At 36.7% G+C, this 15021-nt stretch overlaps 1 protein-coding gene across 4 annotated transcripts in view; it reads right to left on the bottom strand.

Annotated features, from left to right (window-relative positions):
• SOX6 (SRY (sex determining region Y)-box 6) overlaps positions 1-15021 on the bottom strand; it is a 375092-nt gene that overhangs the window by 287186 nt on the left and 72885 nt on the right. Inside the window, exon 1 of one of the 4 annotated variants that reach the window (XM_009328557.1) lies at positions 2622-2702. The exons of the other annotated variants lie outside the window; for them this stretch is intronic. The gene's annotated coding sequence lies outside the window, so the exon portion shown is untranslated. Of the gene's footprint in view, positions 1-2621; positions 2703-15021 lie in introns of those variants that run through there. 4 annotated transcript variants of the gene reach the window in all.

The raw sequence follows: 15021 nt of genomic DNA, 5'->3' as shown, positions 1-15021 counted from the left end.
AGTGTATCCACTTCTGCATCTTGCTGCAAGAGAGAGAGCAGCTTGTCAAGTAGCAAATAATGCTTCTACTTCCATCTGATTTTCAGTAACTTAGTATGTAAGACACTTTTATACTGAAAATGTGCAAAACATGAATATTTTTTCACGGAATAAAATGCCAGTATTACTTTAAATAATACTTTTTTTAAAAAAAGCTGCAATGACTGAAGTGATAGGAAAAATGATAGCTGCTTAAAAATTTTTCTCAATGCTGTCTGAAAAGCCAAATAATTTTCTATTTAGTTTCTTCTACATTTTAGTTTCACTACTTGCAATATCTGCCAATATAATGTAAGGATGGATGTAGGAGTAAGAGCAGATTTAGAATTTATAACAGTGTTACAACTTGTAAGATATGTATTTAAAAAAAAAGAATCACAAATTCAGACTTTTGCTTGAAATGGTTAAAAGTGCTATTTGGATTTTTTTGTCCAATTTTGTTTATAAATCTCTTGCTTTTAATATTTTGTATCCATTTAAGGGATGAACCAAATCAATTAAAAAGACAGGAGAATTATAGACTGTGGTAGAATAAAGAAGGAACATGACGTAATTTAAGAATGAAGAGGAAAAAAGCAAGGGATGAGTATATACTTCTGTCGTAGAATACATCAGTTTTAATTCTGACATCTCAGTACTAATGTTTTGGGTGCCTTAGTTCTATAATGTATACAAAGCATATTTATAAACCTGTATCATCAAAAGTATTAATCATTAAAAGAATATCAGTAGACCTTTGAGCATTTTTTTTCCTCAAGTACCTAGTAGAGAAAGACTGTCAATAGTCCTAAAATATTTGTGATGGTGACCCCCTCTTCTTTCATTCAATATCTCAGTCTAATGCTTGAATAGATGAAGGAGAAAAAGGCTTATTGATTATTCAGTCAGTGATGTCTCTTGGATAAACAGAAAAAAGGTTTGCCACAGAAAATATCTACAATGAACTCAAGATAATTAGGGGGAAAGAAGTGACAAAACTCTTCATTCATCTGCTAGAGAAGTTACTGCATTTCTAGCCCAGAAAAAACAATTATTCAGACCTTGCCGCCTCCATTTCCTACATTGCTTCCTTCTGATGAACAAGAGACCTTTCAACACAGACGTGGTAGTCTTGCTTTCTTTTCTGTTTTCTGCCCACAAGTAAATTTATTGCTCACACCAGGTTGACAGCCTCAGAAACTGAAAGGGCTCCATTTATCCACAGAACAGACAGACACTCTGCTGGCCACGCAGGCCTCTTCACATTACCCCACCAACCTTCTTCGACCCTGACCCAAAAGGAGCGAATGTCAGGAGTGGGCAGATAGATCAAGTGCCATTTCCATTCCAAGCCTCATATGATTCCTGAAGCTGCCAGAAAGCTATCAAGTAGTGCCAGTAACCATGGGCCTAGCCCTGTGGACACCTTTGTGGATTTGAACCATCAATTCACATAACGCAGAGAATGTAACTGTCAAACTGTAACAAATACAGGCTATTATTTACTTGGCTGGGTTCAAATCGGAGACCTTTGGGATGACAGGTTCCGTTTCTAATTAAGTCTTTCCTTTGCAGTCCGGTCCCATGAGTGGGGAAAAAAAAAACAACAACAAACCCCTAACAAATGATGAAATCAGCATTTAGTAGTACAAAGAGAGAAGAGGCTCAAAAACTAAAGGTCATGAGCCCAGACCAAACACAAACACTTATTTTCTGTGTAATCCAATACAGGAAGCCTTACCATGAAGCATAGTGGAAAAGAATCACCCTTCAGATGCTAACATCCAGCTGCACCACCCTCGCTAGCTGAGTTTTGTTGCTAAGCATCTGTTGTTCATTGTTGGAACTTATGTTTACCTTTTTACATTTAACAGCATACACTTTAAGTGGAAACCAAAATGGTTACTGCAGGATTCAAGCTAAGAGGTTTATCCACTGAAAAGAGATCTTACAGTAAAAGAGAGAGATTGGACCAAGTTATACCTAGAGGTATCAATGAAAAAAGCTACGGCAGGAAGGAGTGCAGAAAAGTTGCTGCATATGGTTGGTCACTAAGGCAACCAGTTTTTAAAAGAATTATCATACATTACCACCTAAATAACCAGTTTTGTAGCTCTTCCAAGCTTTGCTGTAAAGAGCAAAGTTTAAACAAGAAAGCTTCAAAGTGGACATAAGGAAAACCTTTTTCAACATTAGGAGAGATAAGCAGTGGCACAGACTGCTGAGGGAGGTTGTGCTGTCTCTGTCTTTGGAGGTTTGTCAAGACCCACCTGGATAAAGCCCTGAGTAACCTAGTCAGACCTCACAGCTGACCCTGCTCCAAGCAGGAGGTTGGAGTAGACACCTCTTGAGGTCCCTTTCAACCTGAATTATCCTGTGATCTTCATCTTGAGGCAAATATCAGACAAAGGTGACTGAAAAACACTATGACACTGTGATGGATACGAATGCGTAGCAACCAAGGCACTAAATACTACCTGAATGACAAGGCTTTTTATTCTGAAGTTCTGCACAGAGTACTATGAATACTACCACTGCAAATACAGTGGAAAAGCAAAACTAAATTTGTTCATAATATTCCTCTTACCATACTCTCTAGTCACCAGTAAATGTACCATTGCAGAACCATTAGTGCACAAAGCCTTGAAGGTTTTGGTGAAGATGCAGAGAATGACACAGGAGAGTACACCGAATGATGAGTAATGTGGCTAATCCTGGTGTATAGACTGAACCAGGCTTTCAGACAGCAACAGATGTTGTAAGACTTCAGACAGCTGGCCACAGCTTCCACTGCTGTGCTTGCAACAGCTACACACAGGCAGGCTATGGAAATGAGAGATCTAGGTGGTATTGCAAGATCTCTGCATATCCGTGAGATCTCTCTGGTTCTGCAAAAAAGAAGGTACCTTCATGTTGCAGCTCCTTTTGGCATACAAAAAGGATGCAGTGGTAACATTCCTGAGGACTAAACCAATGCCCTTCACACTACGTGTGGCTGCTACGAACACACTAACTCCACTGAATCAGTAACACTCCTTTGAGGAGTACTGCTTCTGTACCCATAGTTTGTGTTGCCTTATGTTTTCTGCCCTTTACCTACTAATTTTTACATAACAAAATATACCTCAGTGGGTCACAGACTTGACAGAGTCCTGAGAGCCCAGAAACAACACCCAAGTTTTATGTTCTCATCCTTTTTTTTTGATGGAGCTGTACCCTCCTTCCATTTTGCTATTCAGACACTCAGACCACATATTTTATCACTGGAGTTATTCACAAGATTGCCAGCCTTTTGGAAGCAATTTCTTCTTCCATCGCACAGATCCACAGGGAGAACTTAGCCTTTATAGTGAAAATCCTAATGCCAAAATTTACTTTTCCAAATTAAAACTAGATCCAGTAGTCGAACTATTTAGATTGCATTTTGAAACTCCTTGAACAAAGTCTGTTGAGCAAGGATGCACAGAGTATTTATGACAATATATCACTAATAGGATCTCCTCAAGAAATTCAAACCTCTCATAAATTGGTCAGAAGGAAATTTCCTGCACAAAATGAACATATTAAAATAGAAATTCCCAAACGCAACATGTCAAAAGCCATAAATGCCCAGAATCATTCATGTGGGTTTCAGCACCTATACTGATAATTCGTTGCCTTCTTCTTGGCAAAAATCTACCTATGCCAAGTATGTTATGGAATTTTAAAGTTACAGCATATGCATTCTGGTTTTAGTTAGAACACAAGAATGTAGCAGAAATGGAAGCAGGCATCGGATTGTCACAACGGAGGCCAGCATCTGAATGGAAGAGCTCTTTCACAGGACGTTGGTTCCAATAATTTCTTTCCTGTAATTTCAGCTGAAAGTGTTAACCACAGCATGTAATTAACTCAACACTGAAGACCTTATAGTACCTCCCTCCAAACAGTAAACATGCCGCAACACAGAATCATCAGTGCTGTGGTACCCGCGCCCCCACTTTAAAAATATGTATGTTAAAACTAACCATTGCACCCTTCTGAATTTGTATTTTGCAGCACAGGCACGGAGCGCTAGAGGAAACAGGAAACATTGTGCTAACATGACTATAGTATTGATGAATAAAAACCATAACCCCCAGGCTAAGCTGCCAAATAAGTAGTGAATTAATTTCTGTAAAGTACTCCAATATTACAAAGGTGTGTTGAAAGGTGTCTGCTCATGTTTCAAATTAAACGCACTGCTGGTCAGCATTAGCACCTCAGCTTTGAACAGCAGCCATTTGCCTATAACACTTCAGGGGCTGGGAAAAACGGATTTGCCGTTCACACTGGAATAATTAGAACATGTCAGGAAGAATTAATTTCCTCATTTTTCAAAAGGATACACAGAAATTACCATGTTATTATATGACAGGGTCCCTTGGAGAATTGTATTAAATTTAATTTCTAGCGCAGCCCACACAACAAATTAAAGTCATAAATAAGATGGAAAGAAGCGGGACGCAGAGCATATGTTTATGGCAATGAGTGAAGCCAAGGGACCAGAAACAACTATCTTCATTTCATTTTATTTAAATCAGCCAGACACTGTGTATCTGAATGACAGCACTTGTTAATGGTGCTGAGATTATAGGCTCCTTAATTTTAGGAAACAGAGGCAGTCACTCAGTATTTGAAATGGTATTTTTTTCTACAATACAGATATTAGTTTAAACTCACTCCCTTTTGAGGCAGCTTCTCATGGCCCTGCAGTGACGTGCAGCTTCATAACATGAGATGCACTTTTATTTTCAATTGTTTTGTCTTAGTAACAGAGGAGAGTTGACACAAGCATTTTAACAGAAATACAAAACCAGGAAAAAGTGACTGGTAATTGCAAGAAGTAAATCTTTGGGTAGACAGAATATTCCAAGAGTGGGAATAGCCAGTTACCACCATGATTTTATTTGCTACAGTATTTAACTGCCAGTTTCTAAAATCATGTTCTACTTTCAAGCAATCCCAAATGTTTTGATAGTACAAAAAAAACCCCCAACCCACCAATGCAATATTACTGCTTGCTAATACTCCAATCACACAAACTTCAGAGAAAGACATACCTCTTCTAACATCCCTCAAACTCTTAGGTCTCTTCTCAGACCCAGGGAGCCATATGAAGTCCTTTTGCCCCTTCAGTAAAGAACTCGCACTCACTTGTGAAAGCGGTCATTTTATACAACACTGAAGTCAACCCAACTGTGCTTTAATAACATTTATAAAAATTTAATAAAGGTTTATAAAATATTAACAATACTTTAACTTATTTTAATACCTCTTTCTATATTATTCTTTGTACGTTTCAATTTTTAATTGTTGTGAAACTCATGCACTAAGATGTTAAAATCAGACAGAATTACACTGAACATCCCCTCCTGTCTCTGTGCAGCCGTAGCAAGTAAGAAGACTTCTTGTTCAAGCTTCTGTACATACAGAAGCATGACAAAGTCAGTGAAATACAGGATTTGATAACATTAAGTTCTGGAATACAGGTTGGCATAATTACTAGTCATCTGTACTGTAAAACCGCTGCCTACCACAATATTGTATGAAATATCCGTCATTTTAAACCTCAGAAGCTTTTTCAGAAACACTTACTAGTATTTCCCTTAACAGGAAACAAGAGTTACTCTACAATTATCAGAAATGAAACGTGTGATAACAGGTGATAAGGAAAGTTAACAGAAACATTCAAAATTACAAAAGCAATTGGTATAAAAAGATAGGCTAAAGTTCATTTCTGGACAAGACACTAACCTTTTCTTGTTGACACCTGTAAAGTTTCTTTTTCATATAGGCATTTTCTGTGATACGGGAAAAAAAAACCTAGAGAAATCCTTTGAATACGTTAACTGGCGCACTACAAACTGCCAATATCTGGCTTGCAACCATTTTATCATGCTTGTTAGCTCAAGACAATCTTAAAAAGAAAAGAGAGTTTGCACACTTTAAGAAATAGCTGTCATGGATCTGAGCACTCCCTTGGGTGCAACAAACTTTAAATAATTTGTGAATCAATTAACTGGCAACTCTCTACATAACACAGATTTCACACTCCCAGGTCACTGCATTATCAGCTTGATACGAATCATAACATTTTGGAGAAAAGTTCATAATTGAAATCATTAATTAATTTAACAGGAGCTTTTAGTTATGCATAGCATTACACAGCTGTAAAGGACCAGAGATCAATTAGTTGTTTCTCTGACAATTTTCTCTACTTGGTGGAAAACTTTTCAGTTTGTGAAGCATATTACTTTCAAAGCCTTTTATAGCTATTTTAAACTCAAAATGCTCAAAATTATTTTATACAATTCCAATGCAAGAAGAAAAACTCATGTACTGTAAGGAAGAATCAACTATGACTTTGCAGCACCAGATATTATGTAGTTACCTGCATTCCTTTGGACTTAACAGAAAATAAAAATAATGACATTTAAATGGGGATCAAATATGCTTTACAGAAAAACAAACATAACCAGGACCCAAAATGATTGACTCGTATTATTGAATTTGCTTACTTCTAACGTAGCTAATAAGTGATATGTGAGAAAGCTGCAGCACTTACATGAGAAATGCATCAGCATTATAGGAGGAGAAGCATTTGCAAAGTATACAATGAAGAGGGAAAGTTTTCACTACAATCGACTTGGTGACAGCAGAAGTACTACTACCTCTCCATAGAATTCCTTTACAATTATGAAAGGCTAATACAGAATCATGAGAAAGACTAAAATAATGGAAAACACATTCTGCAGTGAGGCAGCCAAGTGGCTTACTCCATCAAATTTGTTGAAGGAAAAAAAAACCAACTTTAGATCAGAATCTAGTAGTATGCACATGGAAAAGAAAATATAGTAACAGAGGATTTTTCAACCATACAGACAACCATGGCTGTACACTTAGATTAAACCAATTCAAACCAGAATTATGGCACACAGCTTAATGAGTGAGATACATTAAACACTAAAACAAATTAACAAAAGGTTCTGGTACATCTGCTATCACTGTAAATTTTTCCAGTCAGGCTACATCCCACAAAGAGATATCCTCTAGTCTAGCCATAGCTAGGTACCAGGATATCTGATTTTAATCTGTATAGCAATTAGTATTTTTAAAAGAAAAAATAAGAAAGATTCTCTGTAGTAGGTGAAACCAATTTTCCAAAATATTGCTTCACTTCCTATAAGCTTGACAAATGCCACAAATTATGTTTCAGTATTTAGATCGACTAGTTTCTAATTCATGATGCTATAAACAAAGCAAAGCCCACCCTCTTCAGTCATCATAGGGACTTCATTTATCTTAAATACACTAAACTAAAATGAAGTATTTTCAGAACAGTAAGGAGTAATTAGATACTAATAAATAAAAATTTTAAAAAGATTGAGAATAATAATGAAAAATAAGTAAATTGGGTTTTGTACTTGCCTTCAGTTTAAGCTACCATCATTAAAAACTAATTTTTAAGTTTTCAAGTTTAGGACCTGAAATCAAGAGAACCTGCTATTTTTTAAAATCATGTGTATATATACACTTTTTTTTTTCAGTTGGACAAGTTTTCCAACTATTCAGCAGACCCTAGGGTATCAATTACTTCAGAGCAATTATTCAGCAGTCCTAGTTATTTAACCTTCATCATCTTCCTCCTCTTCTTTTTATCAAGAAATTACTTTCTAAACGTACCACCTAACAGGCTCTGAAGGAGAGTAGGAAGTAGAAAATATCATGTGAATCAGAAACCCTTTTGGTGATTCATATGGAATGGTAATGTTGTGAATCCATTGCTAAATACTCATCAGATCATCTCTCAGGGCCCTATTAAAAACATTAAGTACATATTTGAACATGAGTTATTCTATTTTGAACATGAGTAATTCTATTTTGGTCCAACATAAACCCATCTCCATGCAGCCTTATGATACAGTTTCAAATCCAAGCAGAAGTGAGCAGTCCTACTTACTGTTTTTCAAAAACCTAGATTGCTTGCTATGAAGACATCAGCAGAACTCAACCAAAAATGTCGAAGGGTTTAACTGGTACAGGAGGAAAAGCTCTTTCCTGACACCAACAGAGAGCACTGCTGCTTACCTAACCAGCTCTGGAGAGCATTAAGGAACTTGAAGTCTAAGTGGGCATTGGTGGGGATCTCAACCACCTTGGAAAGTAATGTGCCATGCAACAAGAATTCCTGGCAAATCAGATGAGCCTCTGAAGCAAAAATCTAAAGTACAATCTTGGTCAAACTACAGCCTTCAGAGACACAGCCAAGCAATTATATAGAACATAGAGCAAAAGAGCAGAGATTTGACCCAAACAGTGGCTCCCTCCTCAGCTGGAGGTCCACAACAGAGAAGGAAAAATAACGTGATGCTTTACAGTTAATTCACTGATTGGCTGTATAAGAGTCCAGATGTTCCACCTCCTGTAAGTATGAGCATGGCTCCAAATTAAATAGCTAAACTGCCAGAGATGATAGGGGGAAACCCTAGTACTGACAAAGCTGAAAAGGAAGCTCTCATATACTGCCCTCTCTCTTCTCTGGTTGGAGGCAGTACCACAGATCTTCTCTTGGAGATTTTTCCCTCTCTTGACAGGTCAGAAATTCAGTCAAATTGCAACACCCTTATCAGCCTGGGAGATGACAACTTCCCATTCCAGTATGGATCACAAATGTTTGCCAACTTTTTCTTGAGAAATCAATAGCAATTTTTCAAATGCACTTAATATATATCTTATCCTCAAATATTCTGGCACTAGAACAACTGAAATTACCTTCACATACAGACTCCAACAGGTTCAGGTGTTGTCACAAAGCTTCAAGGATTACTAAGACTGTTTCCCATCCACTACAGCCAGCTCTAAATCAGCTGTACTAATACCAGTTTTTATAGTCTGAGGCAGATTTGTTGATGGGGTAATAGGAAATTCTTACAGTATAAGAACTCTGGCCTCTTTCCTCTGTGAACTGAAATGTAGAAAAGAATTCTTCATCAAAGATCGACAGAACTTATGGATGACCTCTGTCTTCAGTTACTACACACAGTAGCTACAAATATGCTATTAATGAGTTTTCAGTTTTGTTATGAACACTATGTTGCACTCTCTAACCATAAAACTCACAAACTTTGAATAGGGGAGGATATACAGCAATGACATTTGTGTTCATCTGAGGCTCAGTTTTTATTTGTGGATCTCAAAGAACTTTGTAAAGATGAATCAGCAGTGCCTTTATTTTATAAGTGGGAAAACTTATAAAGCCAGAGGTCTTATCTGACCCATTCAAGAACACACTGGGATACAGGAGAAAATAAAAGAGTGCCAAGGCATCTAATTGGGTATCTGAATTAGGAGCATAAATTCTCCTACATACAATGGAAATAGTGGAAGGCGATTCTTCACTTGCGCACCTGGAATTGACTGCTGGCGGGTTTATACAGTGCCTGGACAGCAACGCTAATTCAGGCACTTTACAGTCCTAAAGTGACACACTGACTCATCATGATCTTTGAATCCTTCCTGAGGATCAAAGTGGTACTTCATGAAAGTTTAGAGAAATGGTTGGGAAGGGAAGGGGCAGTGCTTTTTGGTTATTTGTTGTTGTTTTGCTTTGTTTTTAAATAGACCACACCAATTTTGTGGGCTTTATTATTTTAGAGCAGTATTTAGTATCTTCCTTACGTCAGGTGCTTGCTTTGGAATATATTTTATAACTAAAATATTGCAATACATAATAAAATAAATTTAAATCCAGGAATTACTGCTGGGTCTTAATCTTATTCAGTAAAACAAAGCTCCTCTCACAAGTTCTCCAGTCATCATTCTTTCATCTCCCACAATTTTACGTTTCTTTGAATATCTGCAGCAACAATGAACCTTCACAATCTTATTTTTAAATAGAATATGTTTTCTTTTAGCCTTATATAAATTAATACATAGGCCAGTCTATCAACCACTCTGAGCCTTTCTGGTCTGAAATGTTCCCTATGGAAAAGATTTAGACCAAGTACGCTCCCCTACTTACAAAATGAAGTTGATATGAAGGACATGATATGACTCAGAATGCAATTTCCACTTCAAATAAGTCGCGTTATCATTTGGCACTTTTCATTAAGGCACAACAAAAAATCTGTGTCATAGGAAACAGGCTCTCAGTTACCTCAGAACTCTCCAAAATAAAGGAATAAAAGCCACAATGGATACATTTGGTTAATTAAGAGTCAAGATTATTTTAAGGGTGATGCCTTCCCTTATTTGTTACAAAGTGCCCTTTTGATGCCATGGAGACAAAAGGACAATTTTAACAAAGACCGCTCAGAAAAAAATACCTACTGCTATGTGGCTATTTTATTTACAGAGTGTAATGGTCAGTAGCCAGTTGTCAAAACAGTAAGAATATCAGCAATGTAGACCATATTAGTAAACCAAAGATCACCATTTGCATTCATTTTCATTCCTAGAAAAAATAACCAGAAAAAATTGTGAAGGCATTCAGCTATCTGGTAAAGAACACCCGGTATACAAGGGCCCTCACGAGCCCTGTCGACCTGTCCTTGATCAGCAAATTCCTTGTTGTGCTGGGGTTCCACCACAGATATCTGCAAGGCATGAAAAACAAACCATAAACACCAGGTACGCTTACCAATGTGTTTCAGATTTCCCAAAGTCTGCCTTGTATTTGATAGGTCATGCCGAATATTAAAAGTTTGTTAATAATGACAGCTTAATTGAATAAGTAACAGATAAATCACTGGTATGAAGTATTAGGGTCCCACTACTCAGCAGGCTGCTTATAAAGCTCTAAAATACCATCCACCTTCTCTTTGAGAGCCCTTTAAACATATTCTGTCATGGGTTTGTTGAAAAGTCTGTCAAACCGAGTTTTAAGTGAAAAATTAGCTTCTGAAGTACAAAGATTTCTTTTCCTTTAGAGAAGAGCCTGTTTTCACAAAATAAATGTAAAAAAAAAAAAAAGTTTATTATTGTTACAAAATTGACCTCCTGAAACTTGTAATACAAATCCAGGTTATTTTTGCCAATGATGGGTTCCCCCCCTGCCCCGCCCCCACCTCTTTTTATTACTCCCTACTGGTTTTTAGGTTTTGTGGTGGGGTTTTTTATTATTATTTTGTTCCTGTATTTTATAGGCATGTCTAATATTAATTACATCTATAATACATAGATTTCTATTAATCTTGTAATTTGCATAGGATCAAAATGTACTTTAGCAGGTTTTTACTTATCACGTCAAGTTTCTACAAAACGCTAGCCTGACTGTGAATCAGTACACCCTGCCAAAGCACGCAATGGGTCTTTTATATAGTTTATTTATGGGGGAGCATGTATGTCAACTTTATTACACTGCACTGCACTACTCACTGCAAAATGGTGGTCCAAAATTCACTGAGGTATTTTCCTGGACTTCACAGATTTCTTTCTTTCCAAAGTGGCCACAATGCTGGTGACCAACGATCTCCTCAAGGGCAAATAGCTAGTATTTTAAAATCTTACTATTCTCAAAGATTTCTTTTCATCAGGCATAGTCTCTGAAGGAAACTTGTGGCCTGTCACATGTTTGTTAGAAAGATACTGCCTGTTTCAGAATTCCCAGAGCATTAAGTAGACATCTCTGGAGGTTCTTTTACACATCTAAAGATAATGAAATAGAATATTTTTCTTTTGTGTGTGTGTGTGTAAATTTTGTGCTTTTCAGTCACCCAAACGAAATAAAGCCTGGTTTGATAGTACTAAGAATTCTCCCATTTAATGTCTAGGAAATCGCAGGAAGTTTTTAATTTCCTTTGATACTCTGCTGTATTTCCCTTCTCTTCTTGGGACATCCTGCAGAATGTAATGCTCACAAGCTGTATTTTGTGATCCAAGAAGTACTGGGGAAAACTCTTACATCAAACTAATTTTATGCCAAAAAGAACACCCATTGGCCATATGCAATGCCTCAAGTAATTCACAACTCTCCTTGTACCTTACATCATTTCTCATTTATGTCAAACCTTTGCAACATGCGCATCTTAAAAATTTGTGAATGTATGGATATATGTACACCAAATAAGAGACCAGGACAAGTTGTAGTACATCACTGTTACTGCACTTGCATTTTGGTCCAAGTAACCAGTTTCAAGCATTAAAATCTTGTAAGTGAACATAACAGTGAACTTAACACAAGATCTGTTTTTCATGTAACAGGCAGAAGTTTTACATCCCACAAAGAACAAAGGTAAAGCACAGTTTGGGGCACTTTCTTTAGAAACAGAAAGATTTCAATTCAAATTAGTATTTTGACACAAGCAGAAGAGTCAGAGTCACATTTGGGGAAAACAGGGAACAGTCGCTTAAACACATGTAACTAGCAAGAACATGTAGTGTTCTCAGCCCTCAGCTAAGGGATTTACCTTTTTAAATTCTTTTTCAAAACTGGAAGTTGTGCTTGGCTGTCAGATCCTTCGCTTTCTAACAATGATGAGGCCTAACAACTCAAAGGTAGCTGAAAACTGCGAGTACATTCCTGGGAACAATAGATTAGCAGTTCCCTCCAGCTGAACATTTTCAAAACGAAATATTTCACAGTAGTGTTTATCAGAACAAATAAAGTCTAGAGAGAACTGTTATTGGGTTTCCTCCCTTTTAGGAAGGTGTTCAGCTAATACACACACTTGTTTTTCAAGCCATTATTAGCTTTTCAATACCTTGTCCATTGTAGGTGTGACCTGGTACCATCAGTACCTCAACAGGTTCAATCTCATTTCTATAGCATCTACTGATTATTTCTCCCTTTCTGGGAAAAAAATAGCTATTTTATTCAGTTACTTTTTTGCTGACATATGTGTCTTTTAGGCATGATTCTTCCATGTAGCTACTTGGATTTGTACTATGAGCTAAAATGATAGGAATTAACCATGGCTGAGCAATTTTATCTTTTTCTTTGAGAACTTTATTCTCTGCTTTGGAATATTTGAGTACAATGAATCAGCATCTGTGCTAGGAAAGTCTCTGCTGTTATGCTGTCTCACTATTCATAGAAGTTTAGCTTTATTGCAGAATACCACCGTGCCACCTTTTATAGACCTGTTACAAATGTCTGACGACTTTTTGTTTGGGGTTGTTTTGGGTTTTTTTTGTTAGGAGCTATGACTGTTAGAGTAATGCAAGCATGAGAATCTCATCTTTTGTATATTTTTGCAAATATCTAACAGTCATAGACATACAGAAACATTTGGAAATGCAAACTTGAAAGGCATAAATTCAGTGAGACAATAATGAAGATTCCTTTTCTTTGTTTTACTTTTTTGAGGGAGGACGGTTCATTCAAGTTTTTAACACTTGCAATAGGCAACCCTGGAACTTAATGCATGCAACTTTTTCTGTCAAAGACTGGACTCTCACTTGCAAAACAAATACATAGGCTTTTGCAAATTTAAAAGCTGTATGTTTCTGAAGAATCCCCATTTAAAACATTCCATATGAGTCCATAAAGTCAATAAATATTTTTGGCTTGAAGCAGATAACAGATACATCCAAACAATTAGAAAAGGCCAAAACATATTATGCAAAATGGATGTATTTAGCATGAGCTCTCTGCAATTTCTATATAAACAAGTGATTAGAATGTTCCTTTCAAAGGCCAATGCGATTAGCGCAAAAACTTCACAAATTCGCCTAATGAAGTACACGTATTTTTGCTTAGAGTTATCCCGAGGAGTATGTTAGCTATCTATAAACAGCAAAGATGTTAATGATGTCTTTTGTTCTAGAATCTCTTACAACACCCCCACATTTTAACTCTTGTTTTCTGTGATATAAGAAAAGAAAAAAGAAAAAGAAAAGAAGAAATGAGTCGTCATCTTGCAATACCCACAGAAAAAATTAACTACTTGAACATACATAACAATGGTCCAAACTATGGACATGGCAACAGGCTGAAAGATTCTCAAAATCCTCTATCCATGCACACTGAAATATTTACTGATAAGCATTGATAACGCTCTCTAACTGAGGAGCAATTATAGACAAATTGAACTCGTCTTTTTTCAGTTTACTGAACTGAGACTTTTCTTTTTTTTTTTTTTTTTTTAATTTTGACACTTGACCACAGATGTTTCAAAAGACATTCTGCAGGCAAAAACAGGCCAAGTAACACATGTGAAGGATTCATTACTGTCTACAGAGTAAATAAGTCAGAATAAACGTTTACATGGAGGAAGGCCTAGAAGGAGCTCGTATTTCCTTGTTTGTATGTGTTTTAGTCAGACCCTAAATGTAATCTGTACATAGCTTTCTGTGGTTTCGTAAAATGTTGTTAAACTGTCCAGCCTGGTGATAGGTACTATATGACGCTGCAAAAGGTTTACTGTTCTCCAACTCTTAGCGCTCTAGAAACAAACAATCACTTCCATCTGCAAAAGGCAGCTGAATAAAAATAAAAACTAAATTGTAGTAGAAAGGAACTCATAGACAGCAGGGAAAAAGGATCAACTGCCACAATTTATTGCTATAGTTTAAATGGTACAGCAACTTTAACGTGGTAGCAGAGGCAGGGCACTTACGGCAATATTACTCTTATTAGAACACTGCACTGTCAGAGAAAACAGGAGTTCATTCACAGACATTAAGTGGAGAAAATGCAGGGAAGTGATTTGTACTTCATGGCAAAACGGTATATCCTCCCCTTTCCTGTTATGATCCGTACTGGAACATACCAGACAACTAGTGAATGTGGTCCACTGTTCAAAAGCAAGATTAAATGAGATGCTCCATGGCAAGCAAATAAATTTGTTTCCAGGGAAATAATTATTCTTATAGAATGTCATCCTCTCTCACAGCATAAAGAGACAGGTCATGACATTCAAGAAAATGTGATTTTTATTCCCATTTTCTTGACATGAAGAGATATATGACTTACTCAGCTCCTTTGAATTATATGCTCTGAGGTCATGTCTTTTTTTTTTTTAGAATGCCATCACTGACTAC

Source organism: Pygoscelis adeliae, unplaced genomic scaffold (genome assembly GCF_000699105.1).
Source record: "Pygoscelis adeliae isolate BGI_AS28 unplaced genomic scaffold, ASM69910v1 Scaffold166, whole genome shotgun sequence".
NCBI lineage: Eukaryota > Metazoa > Chordata > Aves > Sphenisciformes > Spheniscidae > Pygoscelis > Pygoscelis adeliae.
This window is presented reverse-complemented; position numbering and strand designations above follow the sequence as displayed.